Source organism: Primulina eburnea, chromosome 11 (genome assembly GCF_022965805.1).
Source record: "Primulina eburnea isolate SZY01 chromosome 11, ASM2296580v1, whole genome shotgun sequence".
In the NCBI taxonomy this organism is placed as follows: domain Eukaryota; kingdom Viridiplantae; phylum Streptophyta; class Magnoliopsida; order Lamiales; family Gesneriaceae; genus Primulina; species Primulina eburnea.
Genome location: NC_133111.1, coordinates 34452800 through 34473305, shown reverse-complemented (window position 1 = coordinate 34473305; position 20506 = coordinate 34452800).

The following is a 20506-nucleotide window of genomic DNA, read 5'->3' as shown; positions in this document are numbered from 1 at the left end:
TACAGCAACAATATAGAGTGCGTGGATTTGCGAGATATTCTGAACTCATCGCCTGTCTTCTTGTGGCGGAAAAAAACAACGAGCTGCTAATGAGAAATAATTTGTCCCAACCCACTGGATCAACAGCATTTCCAGAAGTAAATGCTGTAAGTAAAAATGAATTTAAACCTGGAAACCAAAATCAAATTCAAAGACAAGGTTTTGGTCGAGGTCGAGGTCGAGATCGTGGTCGTGGACGTGGACGTGGAATTGGTCGTGGTCGTGGTCGTGGTCGAGGCCGTGGTTTTGAAAACAATAGAGATAGTTATTTTTATAACTCATCTCAAAAGGACGTCACTAACCACCCACCGAAAAGGCATCATGAGAATACAAGTGTTAATGAGAATCACTCAAAAAGATATGAAAGTTCTTGTTTAAGATGTGGTACTCCAGGACATTGGTCCCGTATTTGTCGAGCCCCTGAGCACCTTTGTAAACTTTATAAAGAATCATTAAAGGGGAAAGAAAAGGAGACCAACTTCACTGAACGCAGTAACCGTTTGAGTGATTCAACTCATTTTGATGCCGCTGATTTTATGAATGATTTATCTGGAAATGATCAATATGTTGGTGAGATAGAAATGAAAAATATTGATGCTACAGATTTTCTCAATGATTTCTCTGAGAATGAACAATATAATGGTAGAATATAAATGTATAATAATTTATTTTTCATGTATTGATATAATAATGTTTTATTGTACAATTATGATATGTGTTATATTTACATATGTTTTGTCAGTAATTTTATTTCATTGCATATTTTTTTTTGAAGTTCAAATATGGAAAAAACTATGAGCAAAACTGAAGTTTGCATACCCGATAGTGGTACAACGCACACTATCCTCCGAGATAAAAGATATTTCTTGGAACTAAAACCAACAAAAACAACGGTGAATACAATATCAGGTCCTGTAGACTATTAAAGGATGTGGTAAAGCAAAATTTTTGTTACCTAATGGTACAAATTTTTTGATCAATGATGCTTTATATTCACCACAATCGAAAAGAAATTTGTTGAGTTTTAATGATATATATTCTCATGGTTAAGATTCTCAAACAATGAATGAAGGGAATGAGAAGTATATGTGTTTCATCACATATAAATCAGGAAAGAAATATGTGATTGAAAAACTACCAATGCTCCCTACTGGATTGCATTATACACATATAAGTCCAATTGAATCAAACATGGTAGTTGATAATTCTTCAATATTAACCAATTGGCATGATCGATTACGACATCCTGGTTCAACAATGATGCGAATAATTATAGAAAATACACATGGTCATCCGCTGAAAGACCAGAAGATCTTTCAGAATAATAAGTTTCAATGTAAAGCATGTTCTCTTGGAAAACTTAATATAAGACCATCACCAGCCAAAATCCAAACTGAATCACCAATGTTTCTTGAACGAATTCAGGGTGATATTTGTGAACCAATCCATCCACCATGTGGACAATTCAGATACTTTATGGTATTGATTGATGTCTCCAGCAGATGGTCACATGTATGTTTATTGTCAACTCGAAATGTTGCATTTGCAAGATTACTTGCTCAAATAATAAAATGAGGAATCAATTTCCCGATTATACAATCAAGAAAATTAGACTTGATAATGCTGGTGAATTTACTTCCCAAACTTTCAATGATTATTGTATGTCAATGGGAATCATTGTTGAACATCATGTTGCTCATGTACATACACATAATGGATTGGCTGAATCATTGATTAAACGTCTGCAAATGATTGCTAGATCAATGATTATAAAAACAAAGCTCCCTATTTCTATATGGGGACATGCAATTTTACATGTTGCTTCATTAATTCGCATCAGACCAAGTGCATATCATAAATACTCCCCATTGCAGCTTGCATTTGGTAAAGAACCAGACATTTCTCATCTGAGAATTTTTGGATGTATGGTGTATGTGCCTATTGCACCACCACAACGAAAGAAAATGAGACTTCAAAGAAAGGTTTGAATTTATATCGATTATAATAGTCCATCAATCATTCGATATCTTGAACCTCAGACAGGCGACGTGTTCACATCACGTTTTGCTGATTGTCATTTTAATGAGGAAATCTTCCCAATGTTAGGGGGAGAACAGAAACATACTGAAAAGGAAATTACATGGTATGTATCATCATTGTTACATCTGGATCCAAGAACAAAACAATGTGAAAAAGATGTACATCAAATTTTGAACTTGCAAAGAATAGCAAATCAAATACTAGATGCATTTGCAGACACAAAAGTGGTAACTAAATCATATATACATGCTGCAAATGCCCCTGCTCGAATTGAAATTCCGAAGAAACAAATTGAAGATACTCATGATGTCATTAAACGCCTGAAGTGTGGAAGGCCAGCCGGTTCCAAGGATAAAAATCCTCGAAAAAGAAAATTCATAGAGAAACACGATGATCAAAAAATAGAGAATGATGTTCCTGAAGAAACACATGATGGTAACAAAATAGAGAATGGTGTTCCTGAAGAAACATATGATGATGAAAATGTTCTGTCAAAACAACAAACTGACGAGAATCATGAAATCTCTATCAATTATATTAATACCGGAAAAATATGGAACCAAAAAGATATAGAAGAAATTGATGATATATTTTCTTATAATGTGGTAATCGACATCATAAATGATAATGAAGATCATGTACCAAAATCTTTTGGTGAATGTAAAAATCGGCAGGATTGGATAAAATGGAAAGAAGCCATCCAAGTTGAATAAGATTCGCTAAATAAACGTAATGTTTTTGGAACTATAGTCGTTATACCTGAAGGTGTAAAACCTGTTGGATAAACATGGGTTTTTATTCGAAAGCGAAATGAGAAAAATGAAATAGTAAGATATAAAGCTCGACTTGTTGCACAATGTTTTTCTCAAAGGTCTGGAATTGATTATGAAGAAACGTATTCTCCCGTGATGGATGCAATTACATTTCGGAATTTGATTAGCTTGGCGGTATCTGAAAATTTAGAAATGCGTCTTATGGATGTTGTTACAGCTTACTTATATGGATCACTTGATAGTAATTTATATATGAAAATCCCTGAAGGATTTAAGATGCCTGAAGCACAAAGTTCAAAACCCAGAGAATGTTATTATGTGAAATTACAAAGATCATTATATGAGTTAAAGCAATCCGGCCGAATGTGGTATAATCGGCTAACTGATCACTTGATGAAAAAGGGATATGTAAATAATTCAATATGCCCTTGTGTTTTCATTAAAAAAACAACATCCAGATGCGTAATTATTGCTGTATATGTTGATGATTTAAACATCATTGGAACGAATAAGGAAATTCAAGAAGTTGTGTCATACTTGAAGGAAGAATTTGAAATGAAGGATCTTTGAAAAACCAAGTATTGTCTGGGTTTACAAATTAAACAAAAAGAATGTTGAATGTTTGTTCACCAGAAAAATTATACAGAAAAAGATCCTAAACGTTTTAATATGGATAAATAAAATCCTTTAAGTACTCCAATGGTTGTTAGATCATTAAACATAGAAAATGATCCATTCCGTCCATGTGAAGATGATGAAGATATTTTTGGTCCAGAAGTACCATATCTAAGTGCTATCGGTGCCTTTATGTATCTTACAAATTGTACAAGGCCTGATATATCTTTTGTCGTAAATATGTTGGCAAGATTTAGCACATATCCAACAAAGAGACACTGGAACAGAATTAAACATATATTCCGTTATCTACTTAGAATGACAGACTTGGGACTTTTGTATTCAAAAGATGCTAATCCAAGTATAATTGGTTTTGCCGATGCTGGATACTTATCTGATCCACACAAGGCACGTTCCAAAACTGGATATGTATTTACTCGGGGAGGCACTCCAATTTCTTAGCGTTCACAGAAACAAACGCTCGTAACAACTTCATCAAATCATGCCGAGATTATTACACTACATGAAGCAAGTCGTGAATGTGTGTGTTAAAATCAATGACCCAACATATCCAAATCTCATGCGGATTATCATTCGACGAGAAGCCTGTGATACTATATGAAGATAATGCTGCATTGTTGCTCAAATGAAAGAAGGATACATAAAAAGCGACAGAACTAAACATATTCCTCCTAAGTTCTTCGCATTCACCAAGGAGCTTGAGAAGAATAAATGTATTGATGTTCGTCACATTCAATCAAGTGAAAACTCATCAGATCTCTTCACAAAGACACTTTCTACGACAATATTTAGAAAACACATATATAGTATTGGGATACGCAATCTACGAAATTTGTGAAGAATTGTTCATGTCAACATCAGGGGGAGTTTACGTGACTGGACTCTTTTTCCCTTACTATGGTTTTTATCCCAATGGGTTTTTCCTAGTAAGGTTTTTAACGAGGCAGTATAAAAACACGTAATGAAGACAATCATTATGATCATCATCACAAGGGGAGTGTTGAAAAATATATTTAAAATGTGTGTGTTGAATATTTGAATGTTGAAAATAAGAGTTGTAAATATTGAAAATTAGTGTGTGATGATGTAGGTAATGATGAAATTGTTTTCCAAAAAAATCCTATAAATAGGTCTCTATTTGTAAAGATTTGATACAATTGAATAGAGAGAAAAATATTATAAAGTGTGTAGTTTGGTAAATTTTGAGAGTTTGAGATTTTTACTTTTTACCATAAATTTTTACTTTTTCACAACATATATATGTATATACAAATTATATGTTTGACAAATATTATGATTTATCTTTTAGAGGCATAAAGTATCGTAGAATTTTATTGCTTTACAAAATTTTAGCTAACCGTATATAACCGACCGTATAAACTGAACCGTATTACAAAAAAACCGAACCGAACCGTAATAAAATAGTTTGGTTTTGGACTAGTGATATTCAAAACTGAAAACCGAAAAACCGAACCGTTGTAGAGTAAAACCGGACCAAACCGAACGTTGCCCACCCCTACATGTTTGGGATTCAATCAAATACTAACAAGTATAACATTTTACAATAGATTAAGATATGCTAAATAAAAAAATAAATATTTTATTTTAAAAATAAAACTAAAATTGTATAAATTTTGTATATTAAATAAATTAGGCAAAAACTTGTGTGAGACGGTCTCACGGGTCGTATTTGTGAGACGGATCTCTTATTTGGGTCATCCATGAAAAAGTATTATCTTTTATGCTAAGAGTATTATTTTTTATTGTGAATATGGGTAGAGTTGACCTGTCTCACATATTAGAATCCTATTCCAGAATAGATTAAATTGCTTAGTTTTATAGACATATACTAATAATGCTGAGAAATGAGATTTATAAAGACACCAAATATCCTGCTCTCTTTATACAAAATAAATATCCAATCTCTACAATAAAATCGAAAACTTTCTGAGAAAACTGCACTATTTTATCAAAATTTAGTCTTAAAAATAGGAAAAACTTAATAATATTGTTGCTTTCATTATCATCCCGACTAATTTAAATTTCAAAATGATAAAGAGTACTAGAGAAGGAAAATACCATATATTAGGATAGAGTTAAAGTTTAGAGGGAAGAAATAAACTCTTTAAAAGATTTCTCAATCAAAAGATCTACAATAGCTCGTTCTTAAAATATTCAAAAATTAACCGAGCACCGAGAAATTAAATCGAGTTTGGTTCTGAAACCAAGCGGAAGAAATCCAAAATAAATCTTTCTAAAAACCGATTAAACATTTAGAAAAGCATTTAAAAAGTATGAAAGTTGAAATAATATGAATGATTTGGTTGAAGCATTTTATCAAACATTTTGTATGCAATATTTTTGTATTTGACAAACACATAAAATGATTCAACTATACCTACCAAAACAGTAGAAAAAGTAAGTAAATGCGATAAATAAATATACACGGATTTTTTTATGGATGTTCGGAAATTAACAAGTCTTACGTCACTCATTTTCTCCATTGGAAAGATTAACTAGAAGACTTTTATTTATACAACTATTTGTACAAACTCATTTCGACTTAGAACTTACCCCTTGCATAATCACTACTAGCACTCTCAATTTTATGTCGTAACCTCACAATCCATATAATATTTAATGTCTTTTATACCAAGACTGCAGACATAGTTTTTAATGTCTTTGTGTGAAGTCACTCAACCAAACTTTGAAGCTCATCTCTCTTATATATATGAGTGATTGTGTGTGATAGGAAATTAATCCATTACGCTGTGTATATTCTCAAATGTATTCTCACACACAAGGGGAAAAGCTCTCACTAAGCTAAAATATCTATTCATACTCCAATTCTTAGGCTTGCTTCATTTTAGCTAATTTCTTCACGTAGACTGCCCAAGTTTTGAATCTCCTTCAAAAGCTTATATTTGATCTTCAAGATGTTGTATATATATCTTCAAAAAGTGATATATACGTTAGACACAAGAATATGACCATTGGAAAATATTTTGTATTGTTTCTGACATTGCAACAATCATATTTGACTTTCTGGCAGGTTTTTGGTGTGGTCCGGTCTAGGAGCAAAACGGATGAGTGGATGATAAAAATGGTTGAGTGAAACGTGGTCTAGTCCGGTAAATATATCTCTTGATTCGTTGATTTCTATGTAAAGTGGTAAACATGAAAGTTATTTTTCTTAGCTTTCCATAGAATTAAGAATCACACAATTTATAGTTCATATGAGAGATAAATGTTTGAAATACTGGACTATATACACTCTTGAACTATTTCTGCAACCTTTGTAGAACTAGCAACTTCGTCGTGAATTATCAGCATATTAAGTGAAAGTTCCATTTCCACAATTTCAATGTGATGAGGGTGGGTGTTGTGTATATCAGAATGTAGGTGTTGTGCATAGGTATTGTAACACCCACGACAACATGCAGCGGAAATTATAATTTAACACATTAACACGCAGCTGGAATGATAATAATAAGATAGACGAGATATATATTCTGCACAAGTATAAAATACTTGCGTGGTGCCTTAGGGCAAAATAATTCACTAGAAAAACTTGTAAGTTTACAAAAACAAATACTAGTGAAAGAATAAAACAAGTCCCTAATTAAGGCGAGTAAAAACCAATTGCATCCTAAACCTCTAACAAACTGTATAAACAATATACAGAGGATGCATCAACTGAGAAGTGAAAAGTCTTCAAAAATCAACACACTAATCAAACCAGTGATTAGGCGTTGTCTTCAGATGTTGTCAGCACTTCACAACCACATTTTAACAATGGCACGATATTACTTCGATCTCAAAAACTCTCCGTATGAATTCGTCTCTCCAGGATTTTTATGCTCTCGGTCTCTACCTTTTTCTTCTCCTTTGAGTCCTATTAAACATAGAAAAAACAATTTCATTAGGAAACTAACTCTTTTAAAAAAAAGATATCATATCTTAAATATATTATGATATCATACCTTAAAGATATTATGATATCATATCTTAAAGATATTATGAGTCATATCATATATAGTCTCATATAAAATATTAAGTCTACACGAGATCATATCATCAATTCGAGATTATTCTCATGTCTATAAAGGCAAAACATTAAAGATATTAAAAAGAAAAATATATCAAGGAATAAAATTCTTTTCAATCTCCCCCTTTTTGCTTTTCTGGACAAAACAACCCAAAAATGGTTATACGGCTCAGCTCCCCCAGTGACTCAGCCAACATTAGTTGACTCCCCCTGAATTCTACCGTTAAGCCTCCCTTGAAAACAAACACAGTTAAAACAAATGTCGTATGTTAGATGTTGCAACATTCAGTAAAAAACTCAAAATCTCATTATCCTTCATTACTGCCAGCATCATCATCATCAGCCATTTTTGCTCCACTGGTTCCAGCTGTATCTACACTGGTTCCAGCTGTATCTACTTCCGCTTTTTTTTTTCCAGAATGGACACCAACATCCAACAGAAGCTCATAATCAGCCACTTGATTTTCATAATGTTCAATGGTCTCCTTGGCATTTTCAATCTGTTGTCGACCATAGGCAATCTGATCTTGAATGTAGGAGATAGACAGTGTTACATAACCAGTAGGAGGGACATCTGTAGGAGGCGGTTTAGCAGTCTCAGGCACAGGCTCATATGTTGTATCATCAGTGTTGCCAACATCCGGAGCAACACTAGAATTCAGCCAAGGCAGATCGATCTTTCTGTTGCCTTTGAAATAAGCAGGAGAAATCTTCAGAGAATCTCCGACAAGACAATGATCTTCATCAATATCCCTAATGAAACCTTGAGATTCCAAGATTCCATAAATCAGTGAAGGGTAAGGCAGCTTGGTTTTCTTGAAGTCTCCTTCAGCATATTGCAATGCTGTCTTAAACACCAGCTTCCCAAAGTTAAAGGCACGTCCAGTACCAATAGAAAACAACACTAGGGCCTGAGATCTAGTCACAGCAGTAGAATTGGTTGACGGTGTCCAATTCCAAATTGAGGTCTTGTGCAGCACAGAGAAAAAAGAAGTGAGATTGGCAGCACTCAACTTCTTGGGATGGTCAGGGAATACTTTGATCTGGCCTCCAGTGAGCACAGAGTTTACAACATTTATGTCCAGATTCTCTTCAACTTCCTCAACATCAGGAGTGTTGTAGAATGCATTGATCATAGAAGGTGAGAACTTGTAGATACGATCACGAACAAACACTCTCCCATACTTCACCGATTCCTCATCTCCAACACTGCCCAGGAGATTGCAGTAGAATTCCAACACAACATGGCGGAAGTAGGGCATAACAGTAGTGACAGTGGAGAGCAACATTTGGTTCTTTAAAAACTCAATCAAGTTGTGTTTCCCATATGCATCAACATCAATATTTTTCTCCTCAATCAGATCTCTTTCAATAAACAGGGGCCACAATGCCGAGGCCTCATCAGAATAAAACTTGGGGGAAAAAGACTTACTTAAAACATAGTCAGCATAGTCAATGTTGTGCTCGGTGTTGTCAACATCCACCTCAACACCGGCAGCAGTAGCAACAACATCTTTAGAAGACTCACTTTCTTCAAAGCCAATATCTTCAGATTCAGCATCATCTTGTTCCTCAGATTCAAAATCAGACACAGAAGATGAAGAGGAATCATCAGAAGCTCCAGGCCGGTTTTCCTCAAATTCCCTCATCATTTCTGAATCAGGTTCATCATATTTAGAAATTTGTTTCTTAGCAGCCTTTTCTTCTTTAAGTTGAGCAAGAAACTCGGCCAGAGATTGTTCATCTTCTTCAGGCTCAGTAGGAAATCTTTCTTCTGCAACATTTTGTGGATCTCTGACGGGGTTTTGCTCTTGAACATCAGAAGTAGAACTGGGTTCCTTTGCAGCAACAGTTGGTTTGGGGCTGGTTTGGGGCGAGCCACCAACTCAAAATCATCATCATCGGAGTCATCTCCAGATGAGAAATCAGGGTCCAGAAACAAATTCAGGATCGAACCCTGCTTGTCTCTTTGACCTTCGGCGCATAAGAGCAGGGGGAAAAGCTTTATTCAAGGCTTCAAAGTCCTGTGGATTCTCAACGTTTATCTCGTTCCCAGGTTCACTAGGGGCGATTATTTCCAGCGGAGTTGGTTCTTCTGGCACACCCAAAATTTCCAGGCCCTCAACATTGGCTTCGGCGGTGGGTGTGGTGTCAGGTGACTCTCCACGCATGCTCGTAGCCATTTCACTTCTAATGTCGTGAGGATCAAAGCCAGCCATCTGCGAGATCAAGAACAAAAGAAGTAGAGTAGTTCGAAGAACACAGAAAATCGCGAAGAACAGAGATAATTTGCGCAGAAAAAAATGAATAGTGAGGGTAGGAGAAATTTTAGAATGTGAGAGAAAATAATAAACGGTAAATTTATTCCTCATCCATTCCTAATTATTTAAGCACAACCCTCCAACGGTAACATTCTGTTGAGCCGCAACTTCAGCACCTTTCCAAACCAATTTTTACTCTCACCCAACGGTAACTTTCTGAAACAGTGCAATCATTATTTCAAGAAATCAGTCAGGATAAAACACCACGTCGAATTAACCCCACAAACATTTAGAGATCAAGATTTTTCAAAATCAATTTGGTTAGGGTTTTCTTCGTATTTCATGAATTAAAATCTGGTAGCCCACTGGACTTGATGAATTCACATAAAATCAAAATGAATGACTTAAATTTATGCCTAAAATATGATCAAAAATGAAATACACAAGCATGTGATCAAACTGTGATCTGTCTGTACTTGGGTGTTGGTAACACCTCCTGGCAACACTCACAATTTGGACTCAAACTTTCTTGAACATTTTTAATTCAGACATGGTAGCTCCCACTCTAGAAGAACGGTCTTCATTGGACTCCTCTAGGTAACCTTTTCCATTTTCTTCTAAACATTTTTTGTTCTATTTTTCTCCTCTTTTCTATTTTTCACCTTGTTGCTCAAGACTTTTCCTAGTCATTTTCCACATTGGACAAGATCATGTGATACACAAACATCCTCAACTACTTAATGACTTAGATTGAGCATAATCCACACTTTAGAAAATTTTGTGAGAAAGTTTTATTCTCAACTGAGAGTACACCATTCAGTATCCTTCATTTGTACAGACTTCACACAAAACAGGATGAATGAAATATGTCTAGCATCCTAAAAATACAGTGCACATGCATGCTGAGTGTTGTCCACAGGTGTTGTAACAACCAGGACAACATCCGTGAGTGATCATTGTGCACACAAGCTGAGAAACTTCCTAAGATTGTAAAATCTCTCAAAATCCAATGGTTTTGTAAAAATATCAGCCAATTGGTTCTCAATTCCAACAAATTCCATTCGAATTGTACCCTTCTCAACCAAATCTCGAATAAAGTGATGTCTAATGTCTATGTGTTTTGTTCGAGAGTGTTGTACTGGATTTTTTGAAATATCAATTGCACTTGAATTGTCACAGTATACAATTAAGGTGTCACTGTTGAAACCATAATCTTTAATAATTTGATTCATCCACAAAAGTTGTCAGCAGCAACTAGCAGCTGCAACATATTCAGATTCAGTAGTGGACAGAGACACACAATTTTGCTTTCTACTATACCATGACACCAAATTGTTATCAAGATAAAAACATCCACCAGTGGTACTCTTACTATCATCTAAGTTTCCAGCCCAGTCAGCATCACTAAAACCCACTAAATTGGTGTTTGTTTCTTTGGTCTACCACAAACCTAAGTCAACTGTCCCAGCTATATATCTCAAAATTCTTTTGACAGCTTTTAAATGAGTGACTTTAGGATCAGCCTGGTACCTGGCACAAAAACATACACTAAACATGATGTCGGGACGACTTGCACTCAAGTAAAGAAGACTGCCTATGATGCTACGATACTGGGTGTTGTCAACACCTGCGGAAACATTGTCTTTAGAAAAATTTTCAGTCGACCACATTGGAGTTTTCATGTGTTTAGTGTTCTCGGCAGAAAATTTCTTTACCAAATTCTTAGCATACTTGGATTGACACATAAAAATACCATCATGCATTTGTTTAATTTGAAATCCAAGAAAGAAACTTAATTCTCCTACCATGCTCATTTCAAATGTGGTAGACATGCATTTAACAAAATCATCAACATGCTTTTGAGAAGAAGCGCCAAAAATGATGTCATCCACATAAATTTGACACACAAGAATATCATGCTTCGAATTTTGAATAAAAAGGGTTTTATCAACCTCACCTCGTTTAAAGCCTAAGTCAAGCAGATATTCAGTAAGCCTACCATACCATGCTCGTGGAGCTTGTTTCAGTCCATAAAGTGCTTTCTTCAACTTGTAGACATGGTACGGGTGGTGTGGATCTTCAAATCCTTTAGGTTAGCTTACATAAGCTTCCTCATTCAAAATGCCGTTCAAAAATGCATTTTTCACATCCATTTGATATAGTTTTATGTCCATGTGACAAGCAATGGCAAGTAGAAATCGGACTGATTCAATTCGAGCAATAGGGGCAAATGTCTCATCAAAATCAATCCCTTCAATTTGCGTATACCCTTGAGCAACTAGCCTTGCTTTATTTCTCACAACAATTCCAGATTCATCAGTTTTGTTCTTAAAAATCCATTTGGTTCCAATAACATTCACATTATTAGGTCTAGGAACCAAATCCCACACATCAATCCTAACAAATTGTTCAAGTTCCTCATGCATCGCATTGACCCAAAATTCATCTTTTAAGGCTTCATTTATATTTTTGGGTTCAATGAGTGAAACAAAACAAGAATGACTTACTTGAGAGTACACGGAAGTCATGCATACTAGACCAATCATTTTTCGATAATCTACTTTCTCCTTTCTTCTAGTTTGCATTCCTTCAAGTGCTTCTCCAATGATCTGAGATGATGGATGATTTTTCTGAATCTTACTGGGAATATCAATCCCCTCATTGGTTACATCATCATCATTTACAGCATCCTCTCCTGGTTCATCATTTGATTCTGCCAGTGCAGGTGTTGTCTCAGGTGTTACAACACCGGGTACAACATCTGTGTTAGGCAGTGTCTCACTTATGTTCAGTATCCCATCAACTTCATCCTCGATTGTTTTTCCTGTTAGATCTGCAAGATCATCAAAAACAACGTTAATAGATTACATAGTCGTTCTTGTTCTAAGATTATACATGCGATATGCACGACTATTGGATAAATAACCAAGGAATAAACACTTATCACTTTTTAAATCAAACTTTGCAAGATGGTCTCGGTCATTTAAAACATAACATACACACCCAAAAACATGAAAGTACTTTAGGTTTGGCCTCTTTCCCATGATAATTTCATAGGATGTCATCGTAGAACCACTCCTTAGATACACACGATTTGAAATATGACATGCTGTGTTTAAGGCCTCGGCCCAAAATCGTTTTGAAATATTCTTTGAACTTAACATGACCCGAGCCATTTCTTGCAATGTCCTATTCTTCCTTTCGGTTATTCTATTTTGTTGAGGAGTCTTAGGGGCAGAAAATTCATGAGTTTTCCCCCTCTTTTCACAGAATGATGTAAAGTGTGAATTTTCAAATTCCTTACCATGGTCGGTCCTTATTTTACCAACCTTCAAATCATGTAGATTAGTAATCTTAGCATGTAATTTCTTAAAAAAAAAAAACAAATGTGTCGGATTTTTCTCTAAGAAAATTTACCAATGTAAAACGAAAGAAATCATCCACACAAACACATGAATACTTCTTACCTCCAAGGCTTTCACTTCCATTGGACCCATAAGATCCATGTGCAAAAGTTCAAGACACCGTGTTGTCCCAAAGTGTTACAACACTTGATGGGGAACACTGTTTGCTTACCCTTTTGACATGCACCACAAACACAAGGAATTCGAGAGGATAAATTAGGCATACCTCTCACAGCATCGTACTTACCAAGGTTCTTTAATGTCTTGAAGTTTGCATGACCCAATTTTTGATGCCACAAGTTTAATTCACTCACCTTTGAATGATTGCACACAAGGTCCTCTCCAAGTTGATAACAGTTGTCAGCAGACCTTGTACCTGTCAAAATACAAGTATTAGTGTTATCAAAAACTTCACAATTGTCTTTATCAAACTTAACATGTAAACCATCATCACAAAGTTGACTTATGCTTATTAAGTTTGAGTTAAGTCCCTCGACATGAAGCACATTGTGTAGATTAGACAATCCATCAACATTCAAGGTCCTTTTGCCAGCAATTCTTCCTTTAGCACCTCCACCATACGTCACATGACCATTCCTCAGTTCAACATAGTCAACCAAATGGTATTTAGAACCTGTCATGTGTCTTGAACAACCACTGTCAAAGTACTATATTCTTGCAATGTTAGTCTTTAATGAAGTATAGATAACAGAACATTGAATATTAGCCTTTGACACCCAAACCCTTTTTACCGATGGTTTCCTATTGACAGTGTTGCGCCGGGTGTTGTACAATACTGAGGCAACACCTGTTCAGATTCCCATTTCTTGTAGTCATCTCTCAGTTTAAAACAGTAGGGTTTGATATGTCCAGGTCTAAAACAATAGTGGCAGATAAAGTGGCGTTTCCTGGACTTGGACTTCCTGGTAGATATTTGTCTTTTTGATGAGACACCTTTTTTAGCGTGTGTAGCATTAGAGATTTCAGCACTTTCTTTGACAAAGACAGTTGGTTTTCTTTCAGTATTGGAAGATTCTCCAATTTCAAACAGGTTATTTGTATAACCAAGTCAAGCTTTGTCATTCTTTCCAATCATCAAGAGTGAATCAAGTTTGGATGAACTTGAATTAAGCTTAGCAAGAATTTGAGTTGCTTCTCCAAGCTCCTCCTTGACTTTGCATAATTCCAGATCTTTCTTGCTTAAGATTACTTCAAGTCGTGATTATTGTGACTTCACCTCAGTGTTCTCTTTGGAGAGAATTGCATTCACTTTATTTCTTTTGATCCAATTTTCATACAATTCTTCATACATTGTCTGCACACTTTTCAGAGTGACTTCATCATCATCTACTTCTTGGATTTCAGACAGACTTTATTCACCAAGGTTTGTAGAATTAAGACACGTTGAATTTGAAGAGATGTTGCGACAAGGTATTACAACACCTGTGGCAACACCCAAAAGATTGATTTGTATTAAACGTTTCTACTTGATCACAGCAGACAATGATGTGTGATTTTCAGATTCATTTGATCCTTGATCATCATCAGACGTTTCATCACTCAAAGTGATTGCCATGCCTTTGTTTCTCCGAAGTCGATTGGCACACTCATTGGCATAGTGTCCAAATCCAGAACACTCTCTACATTGCACTGAATCCAGATTTCTAACATTTGATTGGATTTGCAATTCATTCCTTCGTCCAAATTGTCCTTTCATGGGAGTAAACTTTTGAGCTTTTGCAGAAGTGGTGATATTGGGCAACACAGATTTTTGTCCAATTTTCTTCTTCTCTCTCATTTTTTTAAAGTAATCACCAAATTTCTTAGTGATTAGATAGATAGAATCTTCACCTAAATCAGACTCATTCACCTTTTTAGATATTTGAAGGATTTCATCATAAGAGTCGGTTGAAACTTCAAGGGCTATTGTCTTCCCTTTATCCTTCTTTTGTAAATCAAAATTCATCTCAAAAATTCTGAGAGAACTTATTAATTCATCCAGGTTGATCGTTGAAGTGTCTTTAGATTCTTCAATTGCACAAATTTTGGCATTAAATCTCTCAGGAAGAGATCTTAAAACTTTGTTAACCAATCTTTCATCGGACATGGGATCTCCGAGACTGTGGGCTTCATTAGAAAGTTGTCTCAAACGGCTATCATACTCAAGAATAGACTCCTTGTCCTCCATTCTCAAGATTTCAAATTTTGATTCCACTATCCTTAGTCTAGTTTTGCGCACACTCTCGGATCCTTCACAATGTTTCTGAAGTATATCCCAAGCATCTTTGGCACAGACACTAATGGTGATTAGATTGAACATCCTTGTGTCAACAGACGAAAATATAGCATTGAGAGCCTTGGAATTAAAATTTCAAGTTTGCACTTCATCAATTGTCCATGTACTTTTTAGTTTGAGCCGAGTGTCTCCATCAACATCCTCAATCTTTGGTGGACTCCAACCATCAAGTACATGTTGTCAAGCTCTTTCTTCAATGGATTTAATAAAAACCCTCATCTTTACTTTCCAAAATGCATAGTTTGATCCATCCAACACGGGAGGTCTAAAAACAGTGTTTGTTGATGCTTCCATAATCCTTTTTCACATGTGAAAACAAAACAAAACATGATCTCACTTAGTAGCGTCAAGTGGAGGCTCTAATACCAATTGAAATTTTCGTTTTCACAGTGTCAATGTGATGAGGGTGAGTGTTGTGTATATCAGAATGTAGGTGTTGTGAGTAGGTATTGTAACACCCATGAAAACATGCAGCGGAAATTATAATTTAACACATTAACACGCAGATGGAATGATAATAATAAGAGAGACAAGATATAAATTATGCAAAAGTATAAAATACTTGCACGGTGCCCCAGGGCAAAATAATTCACTAGAAAAACTTGTAAGTTTACAAAAACCAATACTAGTGAAAGAATAAAACAAGTCCCTAATTAAGGCGAGTAAAAACCAATTGCATCCTAAACCTCTAACCAACCGTATAAACAATATACAGAGGATGCATCAATTGAGAAGTGAAAAGTCTTCAAAACTCAACACACTAATCAAACCAGTGATTAGGCGTTGTCTTCAGATGTTGTCAGCACTTCACAGCCACACTTTAACAATGGCACGAGATTACTTCGATCTCAAAAACTCTCCGTATGAATTCGTCTCTCCAGGATTTTTATGCTCTCGGTCTCTACCTTTTTCTTCTCCTTTGAGTCCTATTAAACATTGAAAAAAACAATTTCATTAGGAAACTAACTCTTTTAAAACAAGGATATCATATCTTAAAGATATTATGATATCATATCTTAAAGATATTATGAGTCATATCGTATATAGTCTCATATAAAATATTAAGTCTACACGAGATCATATCATCAATTCGAGATTATTTTCATGTCTAGAAAGGCAAAACATTAAAGATATTAAAAAGGAAAATATATCAACGAATAAAATTCCTTTCATTAAGCTTCTATGCAAACTTCAACCTCTGGAAATGATTTGTAAACCATTGTCTTAGATTCCAACTAATACTTAATCCATTATGTTAATTGAGCTGAGAGATATCACCAAAGTACCATAGCTGGACTATCGAGCTGTCCGACTCAAGGATGTTTGGCCGGTCGGATCTTGTGACCACCATTTCACCTAGATAATATCTGAATTCACTCAACCGACCTCGCCAGATTTTCGGTTTGATTTCATTTAAGTTCCAACTTGTCAAATATCTTAACTTGACATCTTGCAACTACACACTTCTGTAAATATATTAGAAACACAACAGGTTTTGTTATTATCAAAATCAATATTGATAGCATTTCCGCAACCCAATACCATAGGTTTGAGATTCAATCCCATGATATATTATTGCCAAATAAACATCCTATCAATTTAAGATTCAACCAATCATTCAACCTGATTCCTTAATTGAATTTAAGATTCAACCTTATACACTTAATCGTAAAATTACAACTTTCATACACTTATTTACACAATTACATACTGATGGTTTTATAGAATGAAAATTCCATAAATTTCAAAAAGCGATTACCACATGCTTTCAACTTTTTCCATATAAAATCAGAGTATTGGCCCCAATGCTGCAATAATGAGAAACAAATATTCAATAAGTCAAAGGCCGTAAAATTTCGAAGGCGTGAAACAACAATGAAGCGATTGACAAAATATACGATTACAGGCGCCAAGATTAGAAAAATAACAACGAAACAGGAGGTAATTTTTCTACTCATGCTTTTAATTTAACTTTTGGATTTATATGTGTAGTTTTGCATACTTTATTTTGTAACTTTGAAATAAATGATTTGAAACTACCACATGTGGGGGCCCATGCTCCAGATTAACATTAAATAACCAAAAAATCAGGATTCGTTAATGTAAACAGCGAAAGCGATTAAATTTTTTCCTTCTGGGCTAATAAAAAATTTCGCCATTACCTCCCCATAAGTAGGGCATCCTAAAAATTTCCAAACAACACAAATAACATTTATATACTTGAAATAAAGTCATAACATCAATTCGCAAACCTACAGCCGCACTTGACAGGACTAACACATGCAGAGCAGACAAGGCTCGATCACACAATTATCAATCCAAAATATCGTAAAAATAACAGTACAGCTACATAGGGCATTCCCTGACACAAGTGTGACTCGATGATATAATACACACATATATGTACTACATATACTGAGCACCGCTACCTGACGCTTCACCATATGCTTCAAAGCCTCCTGGATAACCTACTATGACATAGAAAACAACCACAAGATAAAAGAAAAGAACGACGAACCAGTAAAATTATGACAAATATAACTGACATGAAATAAAATCAAGTAAGAAATTCAATGCAATGCGTGTCGATAATAACGAAATAACGGATACCAAAATGAAGTCCAAATGAAACGCATCAGCAATAGGAACAGTGGCAACCCGTGCCAGGAATGTAGCAAGAAAAAATCAAGCCGCCGCTCATCCATGCACGTAGCATCGAGGGTCCGGTAGCGACCTGGTTAGTCCTCGTCCAATCATCAGGAATGAGCTAATCCTATCACTCACTCCCTCGAGGAGATGTCAAGAGTGATCTAATCCTATCACTCGCTCCATCGATGACTCAACAGCTCAATAGATCAATAATAATAGCAATCAACAGAGTCAAGTCTCGAAATGCTATGAACTAATAGTATCAACTCAAATAAATATGTGAATGCAATCACGTTATTCATAGAAGCACATAAGACATGACACAACTCTTTACAAAATATTTAACGTCATTCTACCTCATTATAGACGTCATAATAAAATAGTTCATGTGTACCTCAACTGAACACCTAATTTACCACTAAAAGATCTTAATGATTTATTGAAGAACCTGATCATGTGGCAAATAATGCATTTCATATCAAGTTCCATTTATTTTTCTAATATTTGACAATTTAGCCTAAAATCCCAAAAGTCCACAATTTAGGCTTTAAAATTTCGAAAAATATACGACAATTCTATAGTATCTAAACCCTAATTATTGAACACTAAAATTCAAAAACCTAATTATAAAATTCTGAATTTTCGAAATTATGTTCGAATAAATTCTGAAATTTTGTTAATACCTTCAATTAGCTACGATAAAGCACCTACAATTAATAATACAATATATATTAACTCTTGGAATTCAAATGAATCAAAATACCTAAAATTCGAAATCCTAAATTCTGAAACATACATATGAAAGTTTCGAATTAGGTTCTAAGCTTCGAATTCAAGCTTCAAACAACCTAAACCAATGTTTCTTCCCAATTTTTCGGCAAAAATAAACGGCGGTTCTTCGACGGGTTTCTGAGAGTTGCGAGCTTTTTGCAAAATTCTGGTATAGCTAGCTAGATCTTGGCGAGAGCGTTCTGAATCTATGCTTACTTTCGAAAAGCGGTGACCGACAGTGGAGGTACGGGTGGTCAAAGGCAGACGAAAATTGTTAAATATGGTTATGGGAGAGAGAAATCGTGACGATGATGATTATCATTTCTTTTCTTTTCTTTTTATTTACTTAATTAATAAAACTGGGTTGGGCTTGGGGAATTTGTTTGGGATTTGGGGAAATGGGCTATCATATTCTCTCTTACTAATAGAAGATTTCGTCCTCGAAATCTAGTGTACATCACTTATATACAATGGGGTTTATAAACATTTACCACTTATAGTACATAGAGAAATTAGAATACATAGAATAATTTATTACATTTTCAAACAAATGAGGTCATTCCTGACGCATCTTAACCTCTAATTCCCATGTAGCTTCTTCTTACCCATGTCTAGGGGCGGATCTAGAATTTCAACTCTGTGGGGGCCGCTTATAAAATACGGACAAAATATTAAAAGAATAAAGATAATAATTTCATCGGTTATATTCCACTAAATATAAATAGTACGTTTACAAAAATTCTAACTAAAAAGAATTCGATGTTCCTTAAAATTTTCAATCTCTTCAAGTAATAACATCTATACAAATATTTTAAGCAATTTTTCTTTAAATAAATATCATCAATACATACGAGAGAAAATCATCATCAATTTTGCTCTGAAGCCTAATTTTGACCATATTCATAGTTGACATTGACCGTTATGTATTAACAGTAGAAACTAGAAGAGTCAGCAAACTCAACACTTCATAGTTGAAAAGGCTTTTCATAGATGATAAATTTAAAAGTAATAACATATTTAAAAATTAAAAGTAAATCCATTATAAAAAAAAGGAAGAAAAACCTAGTGTTAGGATCGGTTATTGGCTAATTAGTGTTTAGAAAGGGGGGTTGAATAAACACTAATAGGAATTTAAATGTTTTTCGAAAAAGATAGTTCAGTCTTGTTACAAACTGAACTAAGTATCCCGTCAGTCAATATCAACCAGTTAAACTGAATAAGCAGTTGCGGAAAATAAACTGTTTGATAGATAGAATATCTAACTGAAAATGAAAAGCTAAAGTAAAGATGACACGGTATGTTTATGGATGTTCGGAGAATTGAATAACTCCTACGTCACCCCTTCTATCTCAAGGATAGGATATTTACTAAAAGACTTTGATCGAGTACAACGCTTGTACAGACCCACTTCAGTTAGGACTTATCTATTGCCTGAACTGAAACTCTTAGTATAATACAATGATCTCTGTAAGTAACTGAACTTAGCACTCAATTGAATTTTTCAATATTTCACAGTGCTAATTTGCTCAATGTGTAGCCTTGATTGCTACGAATAGATCTGATACGAGTGAGCAGAGATTTTGACAGAA